This window comes from Erinaceus europaeus, chromosome 15 (genome assembly GCF_950295315.1).
Source record: "Erinaceus europaeus chromosome 15, mEriEur2.1, whole genome shotgun sequence".
Taxonomy (NCBI): Eukaryota; Metazoa; Chordata; class Mammalia; order Eulipotyphla; family Erinaceidae; genus Erinaceus; species Erinaceus europaeus.
The window spans coordinates 78,404,423-78,420,056 of record NC_080176.1 but is presented as its reverse complement, the minus strand read 5'-3'; the positions used below and the strand labels follow the sequence as shown (position 1 = coordinate 78,420,056).

At 43.7% G+C, this 15,634-nt stretch overlaps 1 protein-coding gene across 1 annotated transcript in view; it reads right to left on the bottom strand.

The window, feature by feature from the left end:
• Positions 1–14,093, bottom strand: part of SERPINB12 (serpin family B member 12) — a 49,354-nt gene extending 35,261 nt beyond the window's left edge. Inside the window, exon 1 of the mRNA XM_060173981.1 lies at positions 14,069–14,093. The gene's annotated coding sequence lies outside the window, so the exon portion shown is untranslated. The remainder of the gene's footprint in view (positions 1–14,068) is intronic.
• Positions 14,094–15,634: the final 1,541 nt, after the last annotated feature.

Below are 15,634 nucleotides of genomic sequence, written 5' to 3'. Positions count from 1 at the left end.
CCAACAATTCACTTCCTAGCTATATGCTCAGAAGAAATAAGAGCAAGGTCAGGAATAGCTCAACCAGTAAGGGACATGCAGTATTGTGCAGAAGACCCTGGGTTCAAGTCCCAGCACCAAATGTGAGCACGATTTCTGGCACCAATGAAAGCTCCAAAGATAATGGAATGGTGCTATGGTGTCTACTCTCTCTGTGTCTATTTCTCCTCTCTCTCTCTCTCTCTCTCTCTCCCTCTCCTTCTCCCTCTCCCTCTCCCTCTGCCTCTCCCTCCCCCCTCCCCTCTCTCTCTCTCTCTCTCATACACACACACACACTCTCTCTCTCTCTCTCTCACTCTTTCTTTCTTCCTCTCAATAAAAGAATAATGAAGGGGGCGGGTGGTGGCGCACCTGGTTAAGTGTACATGCTACAATGCGCAAGGACCCAGGTTCTAGCCCCTGGTCCCCACCTGCAGGGGAAATCTTCACAAGTGGTGAAGTAGGGCTGCAGGTGTCTCTCTGTCTCTCTCCCCCTCTGTTACCCCCTTCCCTCTCCATTTCTGGCTGTCTCTATTTAATAAATAAAATATTTTTAAAATAACATAAATTTAAAAAATTTTAAAAAGAAAAATGAAAATATAGGCAAGAAAGGTAGCTCAGAGGTGTGTATATACAAGGCCCTAAATTCATTTCCCAACAAAGAGAAAGAGAAATAAAAACATGCATTCACATAAAACCTTCTAGAACAGTGTTCATAGCAGCATTATTCATAATGACCATAAAGTATAGACAGTTCAAATGTCCATTGGCTGATAAGTGGACAAGCAAAAAGTTATCTACACACATGATGGACTATTACTTGAACTTAAAAAATGTAGTATTAAAGCATACTACAAGTTGGATGACCTTGAAAAAACTGTGCAAAGTAAAAAAAGCAAGTCGCAAATCCCTAATTAGTAGGTGATTTCACTTGCATCAGGATAGACAACTCCTTAGAGACAGTGGGTGGAGTCGTGGTTACAATGATTGGAGTTACTTTGGGGAGGGTAACAAAAATGTCCTGAAATTGACTGGTGATGGTGACTGCACTCAATTATTACTAGGCACCACCAAAATGGTGAGCTTAATCACATGTCAGTTCTCTCTCTCTCTCTCTCTCTGTCTCTGTCTCTCTCCTCTCCTTCTCTTCTCTTCTCTCTCTCTCTCTCTCCTCTCTTCTCCTCTCCTCTCCTCTTCTCTTCTCTTCTCTCTCTCTCTCTCTCTGTCTCTCTCTCCTCTCCTCTCCTCTCCTCTTCTCTTCTCTCTCTCTCTCTCTCTCTTTCTCTGCCAGAGCACTGTTTAGCTTTGGCTTATGATGTTGTAGGGAGTAGAGCCTCAGACACTATATGAATCACATCTCAATACAAGATATTTTTGGTGCTTTCAGTAAATTAAGACTTCCAGCAGAAGTTCAAGTGCTTGAAATCCTTCCTTTTATTTACTTATTTTTTTTAACCAGAGCACTGTTTAGCTCTGGTTTATGGTGATGCAGGGGATTGAACCTGGGACTTTACAGCCTCAGACATGAGAGTCTCCTTGCATAACCATTATGCTATTTATCCCTACCCCCAATCCTTCCATTTTTCTATGTGTTGTGGATGCTTCCAGAAATAAACAAGACAAAACCAAAATTAACATCTGGTGAGACTTCCATTATAACACCCAAGGAAATTCCTGAAAAGGTATCAGTAAAAGCCTCCATCCCACTCATCTCCTGCTGGTCTCCTTCCTCTCCACTCGCCCTTAAGCATTGCCTCATCTCTAAGATGAGAAACCGAATAGTCGTTTTTAATTTATTAAACAAAATAAAATGATAACAACACAACAACTGATACAAGTTCATGAAATAGAGCAATATAATATAGAAGTTGATAATGCTTAATGATTTTTCCTTTTTCAATTTTATTTATTTATTAATGAGAAAGATAAGAGAAGTGAGAAAGAACCAGATTATCACTCTGGTTTATGTGCTCCTGGGGATTGAACTTGGGACCTCATGCTTGAAAGTCCAATGCTTCATCCACTGCCTCACCTCTTAGACCACTCAAAGAGTTTTCTAACACCCTCTCTGTTCTTCTTCTGTTTCTGTTTCCCACAGACTCCTTTACTTTGCTAAATGGCAGTGATAGCATATTTCTAAAGAGTGGTCATTAAACATCAGTTAATAATGTGGCCTGTGCCCACGAGTGCTGTTTTCCAGTTGTGCATGAGGAGGCTTCCAGACAGAAATATTTGTTTCAGATAATGTTATAACTTGATGGTTTGCTTGAAGTTGCCTCTCTAGAAAAATCAATTATTTCTTGATTTGTGCTCTGCTTCCAGTAACAATCTATTAGGTGAAAAAGAATAGTCATAGACTATTCATCCACATGTCTACAAATTGGGAAATATGGGTGTAGATCTCAGTCAAATTATCTTTCAAGCACCAAATTGTTGCGACTCTTTTATTCCCTTTGTTATGCCATCTGCCTAGAGGCATGCCGGCTATGCCTTTTTATTAGTCTCCTTTGACCACAGAAGAATGCCATCCAGTTGATTCTTCACTCTGTCAAAACAGGATGATTATAGAGGACCAAATCAGCATAAAATCCTAGGGACACATCAGTGAACAGAATACAGTCCGTACCAGGAGAAACCTGAAATTTAGAGGGAAAGACAGAGAGTACTGGGTATCAACCTCCACAGCCTGTGGGCTGCCATTATAACTCTTGACACTCTGCATACTTCTTCTGCCTTAAGGGAGAGGGAGTTGTGACCCAAAGGAGAATCAGAAGCCTTACTTACTGGGCACCTGTTAGCAATCAGCCAGACATGTACTGTAAACATGGAGGCTCTAGAAGGTAAAAGCAATAGAATGTCTACTAACAACAAATATCAAGAAATCTGGGGGGTCGGGCGGTGGCGCAGTGGGTTAAGCGCATGTGGCGCAAAGCGCAGGGACCGGCGTGAGGATCACGGTTCGAGCCCCCGGCTCCCCACCTGCAGGGAAGTCGCTTCACAGGTGGTGAAGCAGGTCTGCAGGTGTCTAAATTTCTCTCCCCTTCTCTGTCTTCCCCTCCTCTCTCCATTTCTCTCTGTCCTATCCAACAACGAATTGCGTCAACAAGGGCAATAATAATAACCACAACGGAAGCTACAACAAGGGCAACAAAAGGGGGAAAAAAATGGCCTCCAGGAGCGGTGGATTCATGGTGCAGCCACCGAGCCCAGCAATAACCCTGGAGGAGGAAAATAAATAAATAAATAAAATAAAATAAAATAAAATAAAAAGAAATATGGCATCAGAAATCTACAACATTTGGTTTTTGGTTTGTTTGATTGGCTGGTTGGTTGATTTTTATCATTGCTAGGAAGTCACAGCTCTAGACTCAACTTTTTTTCAGATAAGAAGAGGCAGAAACAGAGAGAGAGAAAAGGAGAGACACCCCAGCACCAAAATTTCCCCAGTGCCTTGGCAGCCAGGCCCTTGAACCTTGAGTCATGAACACGACAAAGCAGGCATCCTCCCAAACTCAAGTATCTTAAAATCAGATTTCATTGATTCATTTCCAGTGCTATAAAATGTCAGAGGACAGCACCACACCTGCATGGGTAATTTCTCATGACACCTACTACTAAAAAGAACTTAGATTTTGGTTGGCTCATTTAGAAAATGTACTGAATGTTTAGCAGATGCCAAAGACTGAAGCTACTAGGAACTTCTATTACTCTAAAGGTAATAGAAAGGTAAAGCTGACTCTAAAGGTCAGCTTTATCAGAGTTAAGAAAACTTAGACACATACTATACAAATACATTTCAGTCCCTAAAAGCAAGAACACTGATAGGTATTTGCTATGACTAATATTATTGTTGTCATATTCCTAATTTTTTTTAAAAAATTTTATTAGTGACTTAATGACTGACAAGACTATAAGATAATAGTGGTACAATTCCATACAGTTCCCACCACCAGATTTCCATATCCCACCCCCTCCATCAGAAGCTTCCCTATTCTTTAACCTTCTGGGAGTATATGGACAAAAAAAAAAAAAAAAAAAAACCACTTCTTTTATTTGCCTCCAGGGTTATCACTGAGGCTCAGTGCCAGCACTATGAATCCACTGCTCCTTGACATCCATTATTTTTCTCCCTTTTATTTAACAGGACAGAGAGAAATTGAGAGGGGTGGGGGAGAGAAAAAAGATAGAAACCTGCAGATCTGCTTCACTATTTATGATGTGTCATCACTGCAGGTGTGGAGTGGGGTCTCAAACCCATGTCCTTGAATAGGTCTTTGCTCACAATACTATGTGTGCTTAACTGGGTATTCTACCTCCCAGCCTCCTAAACCAAAATTCTTTATGGGGTGTAGAAAGTAGAAGGACTGACTGCTGTAGTTGCTACTCTGTTTGTTACTAACTTTTTAATTAGCTTCATTTTTTAAAATTTCTTTATTGGGGGATTAATGGTTTATAGTCAACAGTAAAATACAGTAGTTTCTACATGTGTAACCTTTCTCAGTTTCCTACATAACAATTCAACCCCGTCTAGGTCCTCCTCTGCCATCCTGTTCCAGGACCTGAACCTCCCCCCACTCCAGAGTCTTCTCCTTTGGTGCAGTACACCAACTCCAGTCCAAGTTCTGCTTAGAGTTTTCCCTTCTGTTCTTGTTTTTCAACTTCGATGAGTGAGATAATCCCATTCTCATCCTTCTCTTTCTGACTTATCTAACTTAACACGATCCTTTCAAATTAGCTTCATTTTTAAAATGTCACCAAAAGCCAGACTCGGAACCACCTGATTGTGAACTACCCTTAGAAGTAGCACAGTGTCATTTGTTCTTAATAGCAAACTCATCCTGGGCCTCAAGAATCATTTTCATCTTCCATGGAGACAATCTTTTCATCTCAAACAACTCTGGCCTTGAGGATGAATACAGGGTGGGGTAGAAAACAACATTGCAGAGTAAGCAAATGTCAGCCAAGTCTCTTATCTCTACTTCTGAAATCTCACTACTCCCAGGGACCCCCAGACTTCACCAGGGGATACCCAACCCCTCCATCCACTAGTTGTGCCCCTACCAAGGTTACGAAGCCCAAGCACAAGAACACAACTTCTTAAAATCAAAATTTAGTGCTGATCTATTGGTTTACAACCCTATCAAATTTCAGGAGAGTGTCACACCTTTTTATGTCTATCTCTCATTACACCTGCCACCAGCGAAAACTTAACTGCTGATTAATGCATTACACAAGTACCTGCTGAGTGTTTATTACATACTATATATCTACATTATAATATACTGTGAGATAGATGTATATATACACACATATATATGTATATAAATACACACACACACACACACACACACATATATATATATCCTAGGTCCCTGACATTCAAACTCCAGCCAGAAACTAATTTAATGTCTTCAGCACTCCATTTGAAGTAGAAGGTATATCACCTAGTTGACTTGGTCAAGTAAGTGAATGCTAAATGAAAGCTTTCCTATAATAAAGATTACTGTCTCTAAATATCTCTAACCTGGATGGACAGCCAAGAACATACCAACTGGGAGTATTTTCAGACCTATAAAAGAGGATATCTGAGTACTAGCAACCCAGGGAGTAAAGGCTAGTAATTGGTCCTCCTGAATGTTTTGAACTAAAACATGTGACTGAGTTCTGTAACTTGAGCTGGTGAGATATAGGAACGGCTGCCCTTCAAGACCGTGGAGTAACCACATATAACAATTACTACCGATTGAAAGGACACATCTGAGTTCTTGCAAATAGCATTGTAAACAATACAAACCTACCATACAATAAAGTGTATGACTATCTGGAGAATTCTCAGAAGTCTAGAAGTGGACCTACCCTATGACTCTGCAATTCCTCTCCTGGGGATATATCCTAAGGAAGCAAACATACTCATTCAAAAATATTTGTGTAAACCTATGTTCACAGCAGCACAATTTGTAATAGCCAAAACATGGAAGCAACCCATGTGTCCAACAACAGATGAGTGGCTGAGCAAGTTGTGGTCTATATACACAATGGAATACTACTCAGCTATTTAAAATGGTAACTTCACCGTTTTCAGCCCATCTTGGATGGAACTTGAAAAAAATAATGTTTAGTGAAATAAGTCAGAAACAGAAGGATGAATATGGAATGATCTCACTCTCAGGCAGAAGTTGAAAAGCAAGGTCATAAGAGAAAACACAAGTAGAACCTAAACTGGAATTGGTATATTGCACCAAAGTAAAAGACTCTAGGGTAGGTAAACGGGGGAAATACAGGTCCAAAAAGGATGACAGAGGACCTAGTGGGGGTTGTATTGTTAAGTGGAAAACTGAGAAATGTTATGTGAGTACAAACTATTGTATTTACTGTCAAATATAAAGCATTAATGCCCCAATAAAGAAATTTTTAAAAAATGGTGAATTCACCTTCTCCACTTCATCTTGGATAGAACTTGAAGGAATCATGTGAAGTGAGATAAGTCAGAAAGAGAAAGATGAATATGGAATGATCCCAGAAACAGAAGTTGAAAAATAACAACAGAGGAGGAAACACAAAGCAGAACTTGGACTGGAGTTGGTGGATTGCACCAGAATAAGAGACTCTGGAGAGTGCGGGAGTGTTCAGGTCCTGGTGCATGATGGCAGAGGAGGACCTAGGTGGGAAGTTAGAATGTTATGCGGAAAACTGAGAAATGTTACACATGTAGAGACTACTGTAGTTTACTATAGACTTTAAACCATTCACCCCCCCCCCAATAAAGGAAAATAAAAATGTATGACTGAGTAATATAGCGCAATGTGTGATTGAGAAACATTGATATAAGCTGGTATCCTGCCTAGGTAACAGGAGGATGGAACCCAGCTGACTACCAGGAATAAAGGGCAAATGAACAAGCTGGAAGCCATTGGCTTCAAGAACCATATGGTAGGTTTGTATTGTTTACAATGTTATTCGCAAGAACTCAGATGTGTCTTTTCAGTCAGTAGTCATTGTTATACATGGTTACTCCATAGTCTTGAAGGGCAGCTGTTCCTAGACTTCACCAGCTGGAAGATCTCAAGTTGTGCTGATTCAGGACTCCAGCTGCCAGGGCTTGGTGTGGCCTAAGTGTTTGCCACTATAATTAAATGACAGGCTCAGCATTGGTAGAAATGAGATATTCATAGATACAACTGTCTTGGTTTAAAATAATTTCTTTAACCAATGGCACTTACTGTGAATTCTTTATGCTTATAATAAGGGCAACGTGATATTTTGTTTAGAAAGGTGGAAAAAAAGCAAGTGACAAGAGTCTGTTGAATGTTTACCACTCTCAGGCCCTGAACTGTGAATCAATCTTTTGAGTTGATCTCATCTATTTGATTTTGTGTTTTACTTTATCGAGGTAATGTTGGTTTACCAGATGGGACACATTTTAGGGGCACGATTTCACCTCTCTTCAAATTGGATGGCCACACCCACTGTCAAGGTGTCAATCTCCTTCCCCCACAGCCCACTTAATCTCTTTAAACCCTACATGGGAGATAAGAAATGCTATCTCTGTTTAGATCAGTAAATGTTAATTTGGGGAGCTGGGTGATGGCATACCTGGTTGATCACACATGTTACAGTGCACAAGGACGCAGGTTCAAGCCCCCAGTCCTCACCTGCAGGGGAAAATCTTCATGAGTAGTGAAGCAGGTCTGCAGGTGTCTCTCTATGTCTTTCTCTCTATCTCCCCTTTCCCTCTCCATATCTGGCTGTCTCTATCCAATAAATAAAAATAAGTTTTAAAAATTAAAAAAATGTTAACTTGGAGAGGTCAAATGACTTTTTCAAGATCGTGAGACCCTAAACCTTCACTGCCTTGCTTTAGAATCCACAGTGACCCCAAATTCTGTAACTATAACTTACATCCAAAAATTTTTATTTGAGTTTTATAGTGAAAGTCCTAGGATGGTTCACACTGAGACAAGCTTGATGATTACAGATTCATCCTCTGTCTCTGTCAGTTTTTCTTTTTTTTCTCTCTCTCTTTCTTTTTTTATTTATTTTTTAATTTTAATTTATTTGTAAAGAGGAAGCATTGACAAAACCATAGGATAAGAGGGGTACAACTCCACGTAATTCCCACCACCAGAACTCTGTATCCCATCCCCTCCCCTGATAGCTTTCCTATTCTTTATCCCTCTGGGAGCATGGACCCAAGGTCATTGTGGGATGCAGAAGGTGGAAGGTCTGGCTTCTGTAATTGCTTCCCTGCTGAACATGGGTGTTGACAGGTCGATCCATACTCCCAGCCTGCCTCTCTCTTTCCCTAGTATGGTGGGGCTCTGGGGAATCAGAGCTCCAGGACACATTGGTGGGGTTGTTTTTTTCTCCCTGTGAAGTTGACATAAATGGCTATCCACTGTGTTGACTAAAAACTAAGAAAGGCTGAGACAGCTCAGATTTAAAGATCCTAGAATTGGTGAAGCAAGAGAAAATTAAATAATCCAAAGGGCAGCTGCATAGTTGGTTCAATTAGTAGAGTGTGTGAAATGTCTGAGGATCCCATCAGCATTAGCTGCAAGTATTTCTCTCTGCTCTGACTTCTCTCCCTTACACCAAACTCTCTCTCCAGCATGTATGAAATAAACAAAATTCATCTTTCAAGAAAAGAACTAGGTACCTGGAGGAATGCCCTTAATCTATTTGTGCATGTTGACTCATTATTATCAACAAGCACTTTTTAAAATATTTTATTCATTTGTTAATGAAAGGGATAACAGGAAAAAAAGAAGACCAGACATCACATGTTGGTACATGTGCTGTCAGGGATTGAACTCATGACCTCATGCTTGAAAGACTCACACTTTATCCACTGCACTACCTCCTGGGCCACAACAAGCATTGTTTGGATGCTCCTATGCTTTGGGAGTTTGGAAAACGCCAGGAATGATGCCCAACAGATCCCTGAACACCTGATCAAACACTCAACCCCCACTGGGCTGTGATTTTACAATAAAGACTTAGGTCTAGTGGTCCAGGAGGTAGTACAGTGATATAGCTTTGGACTCTCAAGTATGAGGTCCCGAGTTCAATCCCCGGCAGCACAGGTGCCAGAGTGATGTCTGGTTCTCTCTCTCCTCCTATCTTTCCCATAAATAAATAAAATCTTTGTAAAAAAAAAAAAAAAAAAAAGACAGGTCTATAGCAATCTAGAAAACTCAAGTGAGCTTTTATGTTTCATTGAGGAAACACATTTTATAGGACTATGCTATCTTGGGGCTAACATGTCACACTTTCCCCAAAATAGGTGTAAATATACCTGACCTCCCACACATATGTCACCCGCTCAAATGAGTTTGAAGAGTTATTCCTTCTCCCTACCATGCAGCAAGTGGTTAAATGTGAATTCCATTTCTTTTTTTTTCTTTTTTAATTTTCTTTCTTTCTATTTTATTTTATTTTATCTATTCCCCTTTTTTGCCCTTGTTTTATTGTTGTAGTTATTATTGTTGTTATTGATGTTGTTGATCTGATAGGACAGAGAGAAATGGAGAGAGGAGAGGAAGACAGAGAGGGAGAGAGAAAGACAGACACCAGCAGAGCCGCTTCACCGCCTATGAAGTGACTCTCCTGCAGAACCCGGATCTTTGCGCTTTGCACCACGTGCACTTAACCCGCTGCACTACCGCTCGACTCCTGTGAATTCCATTTCTTATAACAAATATATATGACCTTCTTAGCAGCTGACCAAGAACTGTTTGCTGAATACAATCTGAGTTTCTGAGCTTCTCACCCTACTACCTGTAGGACTGACCACTCATCTTCCCCTCACCAACCCAACCCTCCCAGTTGAAAATACTGTTCTAATTATCACCTTGCGGTGGAAATACTGCACTTAATTATACCCTTGCCACCGGAAAACCCTTGAGGAAGGACCTCAGTCAATCAGCACAGTGTATAACCCCACCTGAGAGTGACTGATGAGTCGCTGCTGACCCATGAGACTGATATAAACTGAGAGGAGGCATCAAGAGTAGCTCTTTGAAGATAAGAACAGTTCCAAGGACAGCTGAGTGGCAGCAGTTTCTGACTTCTCCCGATTACTGTTGTGATTAGCATCCAGCAAGTAAAGGAAAAATCATTCATCCTTCAACAAACAACAGAAGCAAGTCTCAGATCTAAGAGGAGAGCCTCCTCTACTCTGAAGTTGAGGGAAGGACCCCAGAATCCAGATTAAAAGGGGATCAGGTAAGATAAGAGGAAGGTAGGGCGGTAGAAAGAACGTGTCCCCACCTGCAAGGGTGCACCCCTGCACAAGCAGTGAAGCTGGTCTTCAGGTGTCTCTCTTTCTCTCTCCTTCTCTACCTCCCCTCCCTCTCAATTTCTCTGTCCTGTCTAATAAAATAGAAAGGTGAGGGGGGAAATGTGGCAGAGCTTATTTGTAAAAACTAAACATGCATACAAAGTATAATAAGATTTTTAGTGTAAATTCATTATGGAAAGTCTATTCAAAGAATGTTCACTGTGGCTGGAGAGATAGCTCACCCAGGAGAGCACACACTTCAAAGTCTTTGTGAGGGCCATGGTTTGAGCTCCAAGTAGCACTAGGAAGCACCACGGACAGGATCAGGAGGAAATTCCTTGAGTAGTGGAGCAGTGCTATGGTGTCTCTCCCTCTCCTTCCTCTTCTTCTTCTAGCGTTTGCCCTTCTTCTGTAGCCAGTCAACAGCATCAGGTTGAGCCTGATGTAAAGTTTCGAGACCTCCTTTGAATCTGGAGAGGTGGCAGTCGTTGACTATGTGGGTCATAGTCTGTCTGGAACCGCAGGGGCAGTTCGGGTCATCTCTGGCTCCCCAGCGATGGAACATAGCGGCGCACCGGCCATGGCCTGTTCGATAGCGATTGAGGAGGGCCCAATCATAATGTGCTAGGTCAAAGCCGGGTTGACGCTGGCAGGGGTCTGTGATGAGGTGTTTGTTCTTTACCTCAGCTGACTGCCAGCTCTGTTTCCAAGAGTCTGGAACAGAGAAGTTCAGTGTAGGCATAGGGGACCAGATTGGGTGACGAGACGTCAAGCGTTGGACAGGGTGGGCGAAGATATCCACGTATATTGGCAGGTCCGGTTGAGCGGAGACGTGGGAAATGAACTTAGATGATGCTGCATCCCGACGAATATCTGGCGGGGCGATGTTGCTAAGAACTGGCAGCCATGGAACCGGGGTGGAACGGATGATTCCAGAAATTATCCTCATGGAGGAATATAATTTGGAATCGACCAAGTGAGCATGGGGGCTACGGAACCATACTGGGGCACAGTATTCTGCAGTGGAATAGCATAATGCCAGAGATGATGATCGTAGTGTGGAAGCACTCACACCCCATGAGGAGCTGGCCAGTCTTGCAATGATGTTATTCCTCGCGCCCACCTTTGCTGCAGTTTTCCTTCCTCTCAAAAAAATAAAGAAGGAAGAATAGAACATTGGACTGGAGAGGCCAATTAGCAGTATCACACATACATGAGGTCTTGGGTTCATTTTCCAGCACCATATGAAAGAGAAGACAGGGTAGAGAGGGAGAGGGAAGGGGAGAAAGAGGGAGAATGGGGAGGGGGAGGAGAAGGGAGACATGAAAATTTGAGACATGGAAGTGTGAACGGAGAGTGAAGAGACAGTCAAGTCTAAGCATGGCCATCCTATGGCATGGCTTGAAAGGGATCACAATGGAGCCAGGTGGTGGCACACCCAGTTAAGTAAGCACATCACCATGTGGAAGGACCCAGGTTCAAACCTCGAGACTCCCCACCTGCAAAAGGGAAGATCCACAAGCAGTGAGGCAGTGCTGTAAGCATCTCTCCTTCCCTCTCTCCCTTTTGCCTTTCCCTCTCAATTTCTCTCAACCCTAACAAATAAAAATACATATTTAACAACAGTGACCACAAGCATGTGTAAATTGACCAATAAACTCCAGTCACAGAATAGCAGAATAACCTAAGAGAGTCTAGACTCACAGTGCTGTGTTCTCCACAACTAATGAGAAGGGCAACAAAACTATCTCACCCTTTCCCCAAATCACACAGTAACCTCAGCCGGAAGTCACCAACGGGCTTTGCATCAGAGGACAGCGTGACCAACCACTGCAGAATTGCCTGGCTGGTGACTTTTTTCAAAGTATGATGGGAGGGAGGAGCTGGAAAAGGTAAGCAGGACATTCATGTAAGAAGATGAACTAGTGAGCGAGCCATTTAATCTGAAGAGAATTTTTTTAAAAAGGTGACCTAACTTTGTGTCCCAAATTGATAAATAAGGCATTGGTGCTTAAATAATTGATCCCAATATTTTTAATTGCATCTTTATACTAATATAGGCTTGAATTTTTCCCCACTCTAAGTCACTCTCTGAGAGAGAGAGAGAGAGAAGAGAGAGAACCATCATCAGTTTATGCAATAATATTTTCCCAGTTGTTTACTCTTAGAAAGGAATGGGAGTTGGGGCGATAGTTCATCTCATAGAGCACACGTTTTACCATGCATAAGGGTCTGGGTTCGATCCCCCTGCCTCCACATGGGGCTGCCTGTGGAAGGAAGCTTCAGGAGTAGTGGAGCAGTGCTGTGGATGTCTCTGCTTATCTCTCTGGATCTCTCCCCCTCTCTGTCTCTTACCTTTTAGCTTAAAGAAGAAAAATGAAGGAAGCTGGATGGTAGCACACCGGTTGAGCTCACATATTACAGTGCACAAGGACCCCGGTTCAAGCCCCCAGTCCCCACCTGCAGGGGGAAAGCTTTTCAAGTGGTGAAGCAGTGCTGCAGGTGTCTCTCTGTCTCTCTCCCTCTATCATCCCATTCCTTTTCTATTTCTGGCTCTATCTATTCAATAAATAAAGATAATAAAAAGTGGAGGGGGGATGGAGGAGGCAGAGAAGTAGGAGGGGAAGGGGAAGGAGGAGTCTACTGACTGGTGGAACTGTGCAAGCAGAGTCCCAGCAGTGGCAAAAGAAAAAAGCAAAGAATTTTTATTCTTTCAATCTATTGAATATCATAGTGCTGTTTCTGTTATTTGAATTACTCATTCTTATTGTCACTGTAAACAAGAAGGAATTAACCACAGCTCTTTCTTCAGCAAAGAGAGTTTGTGGGGGAGAAACTCAGAGTCTAGAGAGAGCTGGTGCTTTCAAATTCTAGCCCCTGAACAAAAGGAAAGTGTAGTTATAGGGGCCGATGGCTGGGAGCAAGAAGCATAATTTTGGGGCTGGGTGGTGGTGCACCTGGTCAAGCACATGGATTACAATGCGCAAAGACCCAGGTTCGAGCCCCCGTCCCCACCTGCAAGGAGAAAGCTTTACAAGGGGTGAAAGAGGGCTGCAGGTGTCTCTCTGTCTCTCTCCCTCTCTATCACCCCCTTCTTCTTGATTTCTGGCTGTCACTATCCAATAAATAAAGATAATAATAATAATAAACTGTTAAAAATATTTTTTAAAAAAGAAGTGTAACTGCAGAAGCAAATGCAGCAAAGTTAGGTGGGGGGAGGGGCTCTCTCTCATCTTCAATGTTCATCCCTGGTATGTCTCGGGCTGTGTTAGGAAGGCATTGGTCCTTGAGTCTCTTGGGTCCAGAAGTCCCACAGACAGGAATTTAAAACTCCAGGGCGGGGCTGAGAACTGGTTACTTGGTTACTGCCATCTCTTCCTGCACAGCTGTGGCTAGGTGGAGGGGGGAGGGGTGTTAGATTAGCCTCAGGATTTTAAGGACCAGAACTTAAAGGAGGCGAAGGTCCTAGTAACATTTAGCCACTTTATCTTATTGACTTCTTCCTTTCCTTATCACTGGAGAATATTTCAATATTTAATCACACGTTGAGGCGCTGCAGTTTGGGCATGCAGAAAGCTTTCAATATGTCAAACTCAGCACAGCCCAGGGGGAATCCAGCCTACCTCCTCCCAGCCAGGGGCCTCCCTCCTTTGGCGCACCTGTCAGAATGGCCTGTCAGCTCATTCCTCCAAGTATGAAATCCTGGAGGCAGCGCTGGTTTCACCCTCTGCTCCTGTACTCCTACCATCTTCACGCTGTTCTTATCCTCACCTGGGCTTTACTGCTCCAAGACGACTTTCTTGCAGACAGAGAGACGTAGACAGAGGGTAAGACACAACAGCAACAAGTCTTCCCCGTGTCATTGGAGCTGGGTTTCGGCTCACGGTCATCATTCTGTCTGATGACAGTCTCCACCAGGTCCTGGCCCCTCCTGAGCTCCCCCCTGTGCCCCGCCCCCGTCACTCCCCCTACATGCTCCTCTGAAGAGGCACAGCTAATCCCCTCCCCGTTGGCACAAAGGGTCACCTCCTGAGTGTGAGTGTCCTGGCTCTGCCCTTCTGGGGGTCCCCACAGATGCAGCCTCTCTCCCCACGTCTCATGCACCCTGCAGCCCCACGAGGTTCTTGCATGCTCCCCAGATGTGCCTGCCTAACCCTATTCTTGCATCCACGTGTCAGCAATGCCATCCACCTCGCCCTGACCCTACCTGGAAACCGTCATTCTCCTGCAGGGCTGGGAGGGATGGGCTCCTGTCACCACCGTCCCCTCCTGCTAAGGCAGGTCCTGTGCTGGTTCCACCACCCGGGCCTTGTGTCACCAGGGAGGTTGTCCCAGAAGCTGCACCATGTGTAGAGTGTTGAGAACATGCCAGACACAAAGCAGGTGCTCAGAGATGTCAGCCCAGGCTGTGCCCACAAAATTCCCCTGCGAGGGGCCAGGTGGTGGCACACCTGGTTGAGCACACACTTACAATTCACAAGAACCCAGGTTCAAGCCCCTGGTCTCCAACTGCAGGGCGAAAGCTGCATGAATGGGGAAGCAGGGCTAGAGGTGTCTCTCTGTCTCTTTTGCTCTTTATCGCCACCTCTCCTTTCAATTTCTGTCTTTATCTAATAAATGAAATATTTCTTTAAAAATTTAATTTAAAAAATCCCCGGGGTCCAGGAGGTAGTGCAGCAAGTTAAGCGCACGTGGAGCCAAGTGCAAGGACAGGCATAAGGATCCTGGTTTGAGCCCCCGGCTCCCCACATGCAGGGGAGTCACTTCACAGGCGGTGAACCAGGTCTGCAGGTGTCTATCTTTCCCTCTCTCTGTCTTCCCCTCCTCTCTCCATTTCTCTCGGTCTTATCCAACAACAACGACATCAATAATAGTAACTACGACAACAATAAAAAAACAAGGGCAACAAAAGGGGAAAAAAAAATTTTTATTCCCCTGCCATGTACATTGTGTTGTGCCGAGACTCTGTGCTCAGGAAGCCAGGCCAGAGGGTCACCTGCCCCCCTCTCCCCAACACACATACACAGCTGTGCTCATGTATCTCCACCAGTTAAGGGCCATCTCACCTGCGGATGGAATTCGCGCCGATAGAGGGCGCGCTTGTGCTTTACTCCACCTCCTTAAGGTCCAGTGCCCCTGGCTTCTGCGAGCCGGCCTCCCAACCCTAAACTCTGGGGGTCAACCAGAATAACACGGGAGGCAAGAAGTCCCATCAGACCGAAGGCAAAACAGATGAGCATACAAGGTTGAAGAGCCACACTCTTCGCCCAGCAGGTGCAGGGGCTGTCTTTCACCTTTACCCTGGAGCCAAGTGGCTCAAGCAGGAGAGGAGAGGTT